The sequence below is a fragment of the Mustela lutreola genome, chromosome 9 (genome assembly GCF_030435805.1).
Source record: "Mustela lutreola isolate mMusLut2 chromosome 9, mMusLut2.pri, whole genome shotgun sequence".
NCBI classification, from domain to species: Eukaryota; Metazoa; Chordata; class Mammalia; order Carnivora; family Mustelidae; genus Mustela; species Mustela lutreola.
The window spans coordinates 113,983,730-113,994,794 of record NC_081298.1 but is presented as its reverse complement, the minus strand read 5'-3'; the positions used below and the strand labels follow the sequence as shown (position 1 = coordinate 113,994,794).

General features: G+C 36.3%; 1 non-coding gene across 1 annotated transcript; it reads left to right on the top strand.

Moving 5' to 3' along the window:
• Window positions 1-3,657: 3,657 nt before the first annotated feature.
• On the top strand, window positions 3,658-3,732 carry LOC131808732 (small nucleolar RNA SNORD59). The gene has a single exon (XR_009344930.1). It is a non-coding gene; the product is annotated as a small nucleolar RNA SNORD59 (small nucleolar RNA).
• The last annotated feature ends 7,333 nt before the right edge of the window (window positions 3,733-11,065 follow it).

The window sequence follows — 11,065 nt, the reverse complement described above, 5'->3', positions numbered from 1 at the left end:
CAGATCACTGCCCCGGGGATGGATCCTTTTGCTGAGTCCATAACAAAGCCCATTTGGATCAAGGTATGTCTCTTCTTGGTATTAGAGTCAAAACTTCCGTCTGGAATCTGATCATCTGGGTTGCTTAAAGATGCTTAAAAAAAATACACGCACAGGGCGCCTGGGTGGCTCAGTGGGTTGGGCCGCTGCCTTCGGCTCGGGTCATGGTCTCAGAGTCCTGGGATCGAGTCCCGCATCGGGCTCTCTGCTCGGCAGGGAGCCTGCTTCCTCCTCTCTCTCTCTGCCTACTTGTAATCTCTCTCTCTGTCAAATAAATAAATAAAATCTTTAAAAAAAAATAAAAAAAAAAAGAAGGAAAAAAGAGACATTGTTATAAAAAAAAAAAATACACGCACACACACATATACATATATATATGTTTATGTATATATATATTACATATACATATTTAAATCAGGATTCATCTGGTAGTATGAACATTCCCAGCTAAACATCTGATACCATCAGAATAGTTTAAACATGTGTTGGTGGTATCATAAAAGGAAGGAAACTCATGAACATTTCCCTGCTGCTTTGTTTTTTATTAATAAATTACTAAGCCACTATATGAAATTTGTGAAAAGCCTTTTTCAAGCATAAATGTGGTGCTGCATACAGACAGTCTTTCTCTGTGTCAACCTTGAAACTGCTAACTGGGAACCAATATCTGAAAATGTTTATATGAATTTTTATTTATGCTTTTAATTTAAATTCAGTTAATTAACATATAGTATAGTATTAGTTTCAGAGGTAGAGTTCGGTGATTTGTCAGTCTTATGTAACACCCAGTGCTCATTACGTCTCATGTCCTCCTCAATGCCCATCACCCCATCTCCCCGGTCCCCATATGAAAGTTAATGCCAGAAAGTATAACACTCTTAGGTTGCCGATGCCAATATTTAGGGTTACCTCTCACCTAAGGAGAGCACTCACCAGTCATTCCAAATAAATCCAAAACACCATGTCTGCAAATCTGAATGCAGTCTGTTTTCTGCTACGCGTTGCAAGTCTCTTAATTAGTCTCTCTGGCCCCATTCTCTTCCTCTTCTGATAATACTACACCTGGGCAATAAACATGTCTCTTAAAATGCCAACAATGGAAATGTGGAAGTCCTGAGGGAAGCTAAATTTGGAATGAATGTGAGTTCACTTTGAAGCATATTGAGTCTGAGGAGATGAAAGGGCACTAAGGAGGGGACATCACAAGGACAGTCCTAGATTGAGGAAGTGCAAAAGGTGATTACATCATGATGTATAAATGCAAGTCATAGAAATAAAGACGGTAGAGTCATGGGATCTCCAAGTGAAAAGTCCTCGAGTGTAGAGGAGTGGCGAGCAACCTCTTTTCTTTCTTCCTCCTCCCTGTCCCCCCCACTCCTCTTCCTCCAACACCTCCTCCTCCTCCCCTTCTTCTTCTTCTTCTTTAAAGGACCATTTAGGGGCGCCTGAGTGGCTCAGTAGGTTAAGCATCAGACTGTTGACTTTGGCTTTGGTCATGAGATCACAGGGTCATGAGATCAAAGCCTGCGACAGGACTGCTTGAGTCTCTCTCTCTTCCTCTGCACACCCCTTCTGAAGGAAAAAAAAAAAAAGAACAACTTGCAAGGAGCAGAAAATGTTTATGAACCTTATTTTTAAAACATTCAAAGGTGAAAATAGTGTTACTAACTGCCGTAACAAGAATTTACATTCCAGGATGATTATTAAGGTAAGAATTTCTATTCTCTCTCAGGCAGGGTTTTCTAGCCTGTCCTAGTTTGATACATTTGCAATGTGGAATTTAAGGTAAGCGGATTGTAGACATGAGTGGAGAAGTGAGAAGAGAAGGGGGTAAGTTAGCCAGAAAGGAGTTAAGTCAACCTTTAAAGTGTTGGAAGAAAGGGAGAAGGGAGATGACCCAAAGCCCAATAAACTGGGTTCTAAAGAAAGAATTTGAAGGTTTTATGTGAGAGTAGAGGAAATAGAATGGAACTCAAGGGGGGCTCTGTAACCATGAATGGATTCCTCTAATGTTCTTTGAGAGCAGTCAAGGTAAATAAAGGTTGGAATAGGTTTTTAAAATTACTGTGCTCCTGAGCAAAGTCTAAGATATGCGGGACTCCAGGACTTGCTAGGGTCACAAGAAAAACGCCAATGGGAAATCTGGCAATGGTTCTGAGCTGCTAAAATGTTATCTGCTCATACTAAGGAGTCATGACACAAAAACAGCTTTCAAATCTTTTGTAACTTAATTTACATTGTTTTTTAGAGCTTCTATATGCTTTCACATTTCTATATGCTTTCACAGAGCTTCTATATGTTTTCACATTTCTATTTTATGTTAAGGAATGATTCCTTAAATTATTATCATCCATAATTTACAGATGGGGAAATTGAAACTTAGAGAAGTGAAAGCCAGAAACAGATCAGGATTAATGATTAGTTCCAGTCAATTGAACATCTGCTGAGCCTTGCTGACTGAAATTCAGGTTGTGCTCTATATCAATGTAAAATGATTAAAAATGTGCATGCCATCCTCAGCCATTCTTTCTTTACTCTTTCCCAGTTCTCTCTGAAAGGACTCATATCTCCTCTAAGCCTGGACTTGGTTCATAAAGAGATCTAACTCAGAGCATCACCGACACAAACAGCAAGGTTCCAGAAAGAATCAATTCCAGAGTCCTTTGGCCATGCCATGCCTGTGACGTGGTCATCAGAATTGCAGGATAAGGAAGAGATGGGAATTCTTATACGTTACTGAGCAGAGACGAAATTGGTGCAATTACATCGGAAGGCGATTTGACAATATCTATTAAAACGAAAGATGCCCTTATCTTACAATCTAACAATTCCACTTCACTATATATACCCAAGAAACTCCCTTAAATGCGTAAATGAATATTCAGTGAAGTATTGTGTATAACAGAAAAATAATTGGAAACAACCTAAATGTTCATCAGCCTGAGAGTGGTTAAGTAAATTGTTGTATGATCACGCAGAAGAATACTATCTGGTAGTTAAAATACATGAACTAGAACTGGAACTATAATATGCATCAATCTCAAAAAATAAAATATCTAGCGAAAACAATAAAGTGGCAGGAGATCCATAAAGCGTGCTACCATTTACATTAACTTTAGACCCATGAAACAATGGTATTGTTTCACAATATTTCACATATTTCTATGTGTGATAAACATTTAAAAATATTCACAGTAATATTAACTCCAAATTCAGGATAGTTGTTACCTCTGGGGAAGAAGATGGATAATGACAGCATAGGCAGAAGCCTTTAGCCAAATCTGTATTTTCCCCCCTGAAAAAGTGGATCAGAAACAAATAATTTAAAAAGTAAATATTTGACAAAATTTGGTGGGGAAGGTGAGTTCATATTATTATTTTTATCCCCTGTATGTTTGAAATATTTCATTTAGAAGTATATAAGGGTCTTCAACCCTGGAATTCTGGATTTTTTTTCTTTGTGCAGAAATTTCTTTTTTTTCCTTTTCTCATGTTGAAATTCCATCCATTCTATGGTATTTAACTCAAGTCTCACTACCTTATTTAGAATTTCTGTGACAGTTTTGTCAGTCCATACTATGCACTATAAAGTTCTGTAGGTCTGTAAGTTTTTCTTATATTCTATGATGACTTTATCAAAATGACTTTCACTCTTCTGAGTATGCTGAAGCTACCTACCAGGTACTGAGAAAGAGTAGAAAAAAAATGAAGTTTTCTCGTACACCATGTTTGTATGGCCAGAATCCTTTCATGTTATTGTTTAAATATATACTGCCTTGCATTAATATTTGGCTGTATTGTACACAAGCCTTGTCTCTCCAATTATATTGTAAGAGCCTTAGGAGCAGGGACAATGTTTTGAACTTTTAAAATTCTTCCCCAGTGCCCAGTGGAGCCTAACCAAATGCTTAGTAATGAAAAGTGGTGCATAAACCAATAATTATTATCCTCCCTTCAAAACCTTTATATAGAAAGTTGAAAATACTAGTTGGAGCTACATTTGCTTTTATTTTCCCAGAGAGAGAATAGTAATGAGCTGTGAAATGACCAAAACTCGGGCAGCAGAAGGGGAGGAAAAAAAAAAAAGAAAGAAAGAAAGAAATAACGGGTTTGTATTTTACACATTCTGGATAATCAGCTCTTGAATGATTAAGTGCGGAAAATCTCTTATGAGTAACAGCAGATTTAAAAAATTTGTTTTATGACTATGGACGTGTGTTGTAGATCATTTCCAGTTTTCAGATGATCCCAGGCCAAACTTATGAATTATTTTGGAAAAACATTTCCTCTTATGATATACTACATAGCCACACACAATATACACAATTGTTATCATTCTGCCTTCATTCCAATATTTATCGGACTACACTTGGGAATGGTGGTCCAGGAAAACTAAAACACAAAGGGTATTCCATCTGTGAGATCAGGAAAGGGTTCTGGAGAAAAACAAATTACTTTGAGTCTAATTTACCCTTAGTCCCTCTTGTAAAAGGTGTTTGGTCCTTGAGTCAACCAGGGTACTCAAAACCTCTGAGAAGAATGATGGTCTCTATGAGCCCAGGATTAAAGCTAAACAGCATAGGGAGTGGTAAGAGGTCTGGACCACATTGTCTCTCCTCAGAACCAAAAGCTGGGTATTGAGGAATGAGATAAATGTAAGAATCAGGACAGTTACTTTTCGTAAAAGTAGCAACTGTTTAGTCAAAACTGCTACCACATCGTGTCTGAAGAGTTTCCTATGAAACTTTGTAATATTTTATTAAACCAGGCCACTGCCTTGTGGTTCTTTGGCCTAAGTACTAACACTCAAAATACAATTCTTTAAAATAAAACTTACCTACGTATGTATATGTGACTTCCTTTTTAACTCCACAGTATACCTCAGGGAATTATATCTATTATTACCCTCCTCTATCTCTATGTCATTTGTATCCTAGTGAAGACAATTAAAGGCACAAAAATATCTTGCAGTTTGGTAAGAGATCATATATTCCCTCATTTTCATTCATTTGTAAATGTAGTATTGAAGCAAAACCTTGAAGCGAAGTGACCAGAGTATTCCTATAGTAATGGTCTCTGCAATTTTTCCTTTCCCTAAATAAAGTGAAGTAAACAAAATTCTTTTATACAGATAATATATGTAATTAATAGGTTGGGTTTTCAAAGTTCCCTAAAGGATAAGTGTTTGTAACTTGGAATTAATTTCCCATGGAAATACTGTGATTATGATTAGATTTAAAACCCAATACAAGTAGGTGTGAGAGGATAGTTGATTAAGAAATTGTATCTCATTTTCTTGTCTATGAGGTTATAATAGAAAAATGAGAAATATTTTTCCCTTTTCCAGCCTAGAGGGTGGGTTGAGATGGTGATTTTCTAAAGCCTCAGAGAGATAGAAAACACAACTACCTGGCAGAGAAAGTGTTCCAAAAAAAAAAAGGGGGGGGGGAATGCCTTGGCTTCAGGAGAATTTGGATCTGTTGAACCCAGAAGGAGAGAGAACCAGACAAGAGTCAGTTTCCATAAATGGTAAAGATCTATATCTACTCCCAGATAACAGATTGGAATGGTATATACCACTGATGAGGATGCCAGCAAGGATATCTTGTCTCAGAAGTAGTAAAAGTATAATACTAAGCTGAAACAAGTCAAGGGTACATATTATAAACTCTAGGGTTACTTTTAAGAGAATAATAATATTATGTATAAACAACATAATGCATAAATAGAAGATAGTATAATAATTTTTTTTTAAAAATGGTTAATGAAACCAAAAGAAGGCAGGAAAGAAGATTAAAAAAAGGACCAAGTAACCAGTAGGGTAAATACAAAACAGAATTGTAAGATGTTAACTATGAATCCAAATATATCATTAATTACCATAAATATAAATGGCATAATATTTCACTAAAACCCAAAGATTTCCATACAGCTTTTAAATATATGGGGTGCCAGGGCACCTCAGCGGCTCAGTTTGTTAAGCGACTGCCTTTGGCTCGGGTCATGATCCCAGGGTCCTGGGATCAAGCCCCACATCAGACTCCCTGCTCAGCAGGGAGTCTGCTTCTCCCTCTGCCTACAGCTCTGCCTACTTGTACTCTCTATCTGTCAAATAAATAAATAAATTTTAAACAAATAAATAAATAAATAAATGGGGTGCCTGGGTGGCTAAGTCAGTTAAGCATCTGACTCTTCATTTTGGCTCAGGTCATGATCTCAGCGTTGTGAGATGAGACGCGATGCTCAGCAGGTAGTCTGCTTGAGATTCTGTCCCTGTCCCTTTGTTCCCCCACCCCTGCTCATGCATGCACATGTGTATATGTACATGCTCTCTCTCTCTCTAAAATAAATAAATCTTTAAAAAATAAATATATATATTTAATAATGTAATAAATATATGTTCTTTTTCAAAAGATATAAAAATTACGATCTAAAATAATACCACAGAAGTACCCAAGAGAGTGCCATGCCCCTTCAGACCAGCTGCTTCCATCAGATTTCCGTGGTCATAGTCCTATTTGGAGCTGTAATGCCTCTGGATGGGGGTGGTGCTGGGCTCTGGCCTTTTAACAGAGAGAGGTCAGGACATGTGTATGTCTTCCCAAGTTCTCTTATAGTTTCTAATGGAACTCCCTGACTTATTCTGGTTGGTTCCCACTGCTATCTCTTTTATAAAATAGACTTCATAGAAATGATTGATCACCATGGTTATTTAATGTGAGTTTGCACATTTTTGTCTTAATCTTCCCAAACAGGTATATTGGGGGGAATAATAAAATCCTAGACGTGAATGAATGAATGAACGAATAAATAAATAAATAAAAATAATACCACAGAAAAGCAAAAATAAAGGAAATAAAGACATTTTATAAAAACCCGAACCCAAAGTAAGCTGGTATAGCTATACCTTAAAGTAGACTTTAAGGAAAGAAGCATTATTAAAAATAAAGTGTGATATTTCACAACAATAAAAATATTGACCTATCAGGGAGCTGTAACAATTCTAATTTTGTATACAACTAACAAACTACAAAATATGTAAGGCAAAGGAATTGCAGAAACAGAAAGGAATAATGGATAAATCTACAATCACAGCAAGAGGATTTAATATATTGTGAGTGTCTGAAAGAATAAGGAGATGAAAATTAGTAAAGGTACACAACATACAATAGATCTCTGGGTTCTGATGATTTCACCAGTGTATTCTTCCAAATACTTAAGAAAGAAGTAACACCAATTGTATATAAACTCTTTCGGAGAACAGAAAAAGGAAATGACAGCATATTTTATGAGGTCAATAAAATGTTGATCCCCAAACCTGAGAAGGTCATTACAAGAAAGGAAAATTACAGACCAGTCTATTTGTTATCAATGAATTAGATAGAATTAGATGAATTATTAGAAAAAAACTTCTGGAGACACTTGGATAGACCAGTTGGCTAAGCATCCAACTCTTGATTTTGGCTCAGGTCATGATGTCAGGGTCATGAGACTGAGCCCCCTGTTAGGTTCCATACTCAGCAGGGCATCTGCTTGAGATTTTCTCTCCCTCTTCCTCTGTCCCTTCCTCCACTCTCTCTGTAAAATAAGTAAATCTTAAAAAAAAAAAAAAGATAAAAAAACTTATAAATTAAATATCAGCAAAACAAACCCAGTAATATATTAAACATAAAATTATGTTTACTTCAAGCATTCGAGCATAAAATCTCATTATACATGCAATTAATAGTATAAAAGAAAATATATATATTCATCCTTGTAGATACAGAAAAGGAATTTGATAAAATTCAACATTCATTCATGATTTAAAACTTTTTTTTTTAAAAAGATTTTATTTATTTATTTGACAGAGAGAAAGATCACAAGTACGCAGAGAGGCAGGCAGGGGTGGGGGGGAAGCAGGCTCCCCGCTGAGCAGAGAGCCCAACGCAGGGCTCAATCCCAGGACCCTGAGATCATGACCGGAGCTGAAGGCAGAGGCTTAACCCACTGAGCCACCTAGGCACCCCCCATGATTTAAAATTCTTAAAAAACTAGGAATTTCCTCTCTTTTTGGTAGTCTTTTATTTTGAAATAATTTTAGACTTCTAGAGAAGTTGCAAAAAAGAGAAAGAACTCCTGTACCACCTTCACAAAGATTTGTAATTATTTACATTTTATCACATTTGTTTTATTAATGCCACTCTGTCTATATTACTTTCCTGAACCATTAAAGAGTAAGACATGATATCTCTTTATCACTAAAATACTTCAGTGTGTATTTTTAAAGGACAATCCACTTACATAACATAGTAAAATTACCAAAACTGGGATATATTATCTAATCTAATCTATAGACCTTTCTCTATCTGGCCAATTTTCCTAATACTGTTTTTTTGTAACAACAACAAAAAAGTTTTTTTCTGGTCCAGGATCCAATCCAGGAAAACACAGTACATTAGTTATTATGTCACTTTTGTCTTTTAAAATCCCAAATAGTTCATAACCTTTACTTTTTATTTTATGACTCTGACATTTTGAAGAGTACAAGCTTGTTACTAAGTTGAATGTACCTGTACTGGGTTCAATTAATGTTTCCTTATGAATAGATTCAGATAATGCATTTTTGGCAGGAATACCAAAGAAGTGGTTTTATGCCTGTGACAGTGTATTACATCAGGAGGCCCATGGTGTTGGTTTGTCCCACTATTGGTAATGTTGACTTTAATCACCCAGTTAAGGTAATGTCTATCCGGTTCCTCTGTTGTAAAATTACATTGTCTTCTTTGTAACTAAAAGTATTTTTAGTGGAGATGTTTTGAGACTATATAAACATCTTGTTTTTCATTAAATTGCACTCACTAATTCTTAACATCTTTTGATGATTCTTTCCTGAGTTAATAATTACTCTGATAACAAAATAATGATTTCCAATCTAATCATTCCTTATATATTTATTGGTTAGAATTCTAAAAATGGGTCAGAGACTTGAACAGGTACTCCGGAAAAAGAGAATATCCAAGTGGCCAATAAACATAGCATAAGTACAAGTTAAAATCGGGAGATGTGACACAACTGGAACTCTCTTCAATGCTGCTGGTGAGAATGTAAATTGGTATACCACTTTGGAAAACTGGCAGTTCCTAAGAAAACTGAATATGTGCGTAACCTAGAAGCCAGCAATTTCAGTTCTATTTGCAGTGGCCAAAGTTTGGAAACAGTGAAAATGTCCACCCATAGTAGAATAATTACTTAAATTATATATATCTGTGCAATCCAATGATACACAGAATGAGAATGGATGAACTGCTGTTACCCATGGATGAAACTTATAAACATATTGAGTGCAAGAAATAGTACACAACATGGTGTATTTGTTTAAGGTTCAAAAACAGTGTGGAGATTCCTTAAGAAATTAGAAATAGAGCTACCCTATGACCCTGCAATTACACTACTGGGTATTTACCTCAAAGATAACAGATGCAGTGAAAAGAAGGGCCATCTGTACCCCAATGTTCATAGCAGCAATGGTCACAGGCGCCAAACTGTGGAAAGAGTCAAGATGCCCTTCAATGGATGAATGGATAAAGAAGATATGGTTCATATACGCAATGGAGTATTATGCCTCCATCAGAAAGGATGAATATCCAACTTTTATATCAACATGGATGGGACTGGAGGAGATATGTCTGAGTGAAATAAGTCAAGCAGAGAGAGTCTATTATCATATGGCTTCACTTACTTCTGGAGCATAAGGAATAACATGGAGGACATTGGGAGAAGGAGAGGAAAAGTGAGTTAGGGGAAATCGGAGAGGGAGAACAAACCGTGAGACTGTGGATTCTGAGAAACAAACTGAGGGTTTTGGAGGGGAAGGGGTTGGGGTCATAGCGTGAGCCAGGTGATGGGTATTAAGGAGGACACGTACTGCATGGAGCGCTGGGTGTGGTGCATAAACAATAAATTTTGGAACACTGGAAAAATAAAATTAGATTTAAAAAATAAAATAAAAGGCACAAATCCAAAAAACAAAACAAAACCCAACAAACCAGAAGAGATTAGGTTACTGTGATGGAAGTCAGGACTCTGGTTATCTGACAGGAGGTTGTAATTGATTGGAGATTGGAAGCATAAGGGGGTTCTAGAGAGTTGTAGTCCTCCTTGATCTTTATGTCGGTCACATGGGTGCATTTACTTTGTGAAAATTCATTGAGATCCTACCCTTATGATTTGAACCATTTTATTTATTTATGGTATTTTCTTTTTTTTTTTTTTTTTTAAGATTTCATTTATTTATTTGTCAGAGAGAGAGGAGCGAGAGTGAGCACAGGCAGACAGAGTGGCAGGCAGAGGCAGAAGCAGGCTCCCTGCCAAGCAAGGAGCCCGATGTGGGACTCGATCCCAGGACGCTGGGATCATGACCTGAGCTGAAGGCAGCTGCTTAACCAACTGAGCCACCCAGGCGTCCCTATTTATGGTATTTTCAATAAGAGGTTTATTTAAAAAGTTATACTCACATGAATACTTATAGAACAGTCATAACACAGAGCACAATTTATAACCTAGTAAATCCTACTTGTTTGAATTCGCCCAATCTAAGACTATCTTATAAATGGAAATCCAAACATACAAAACAGAAAAGTACTTGAAGCAAAAAAGCACCTTTCACTTTACAAAGCAAAACATCACATGCATGAAAGGAACAAGGATAACACCCATAGCAGATCCATTTTTCAATTTTGTAAATTTATCCTAAGGAAAGAAAGAACTCAACACACAAAGCTTGTTGTGAAAATGTTCATTTTAAACATGATGTCTGCCAGCAAAACACTAAAATAAGCTCAAATATCCAACCACTGGATCGAGAGTTAATAAACTATGATATGCCAGTACAAGAAAATAACATACATTAAAGATGATGTATAGAAGACTTTCTAGAGATACTAAAATTTTTTGCAAGTATAATGTTAGGTAGCAAAATTCAAATGTAAGATGATATGTATACCATGATACTAACTTCATAGAGCTGAACCATTAAGTAAGATGA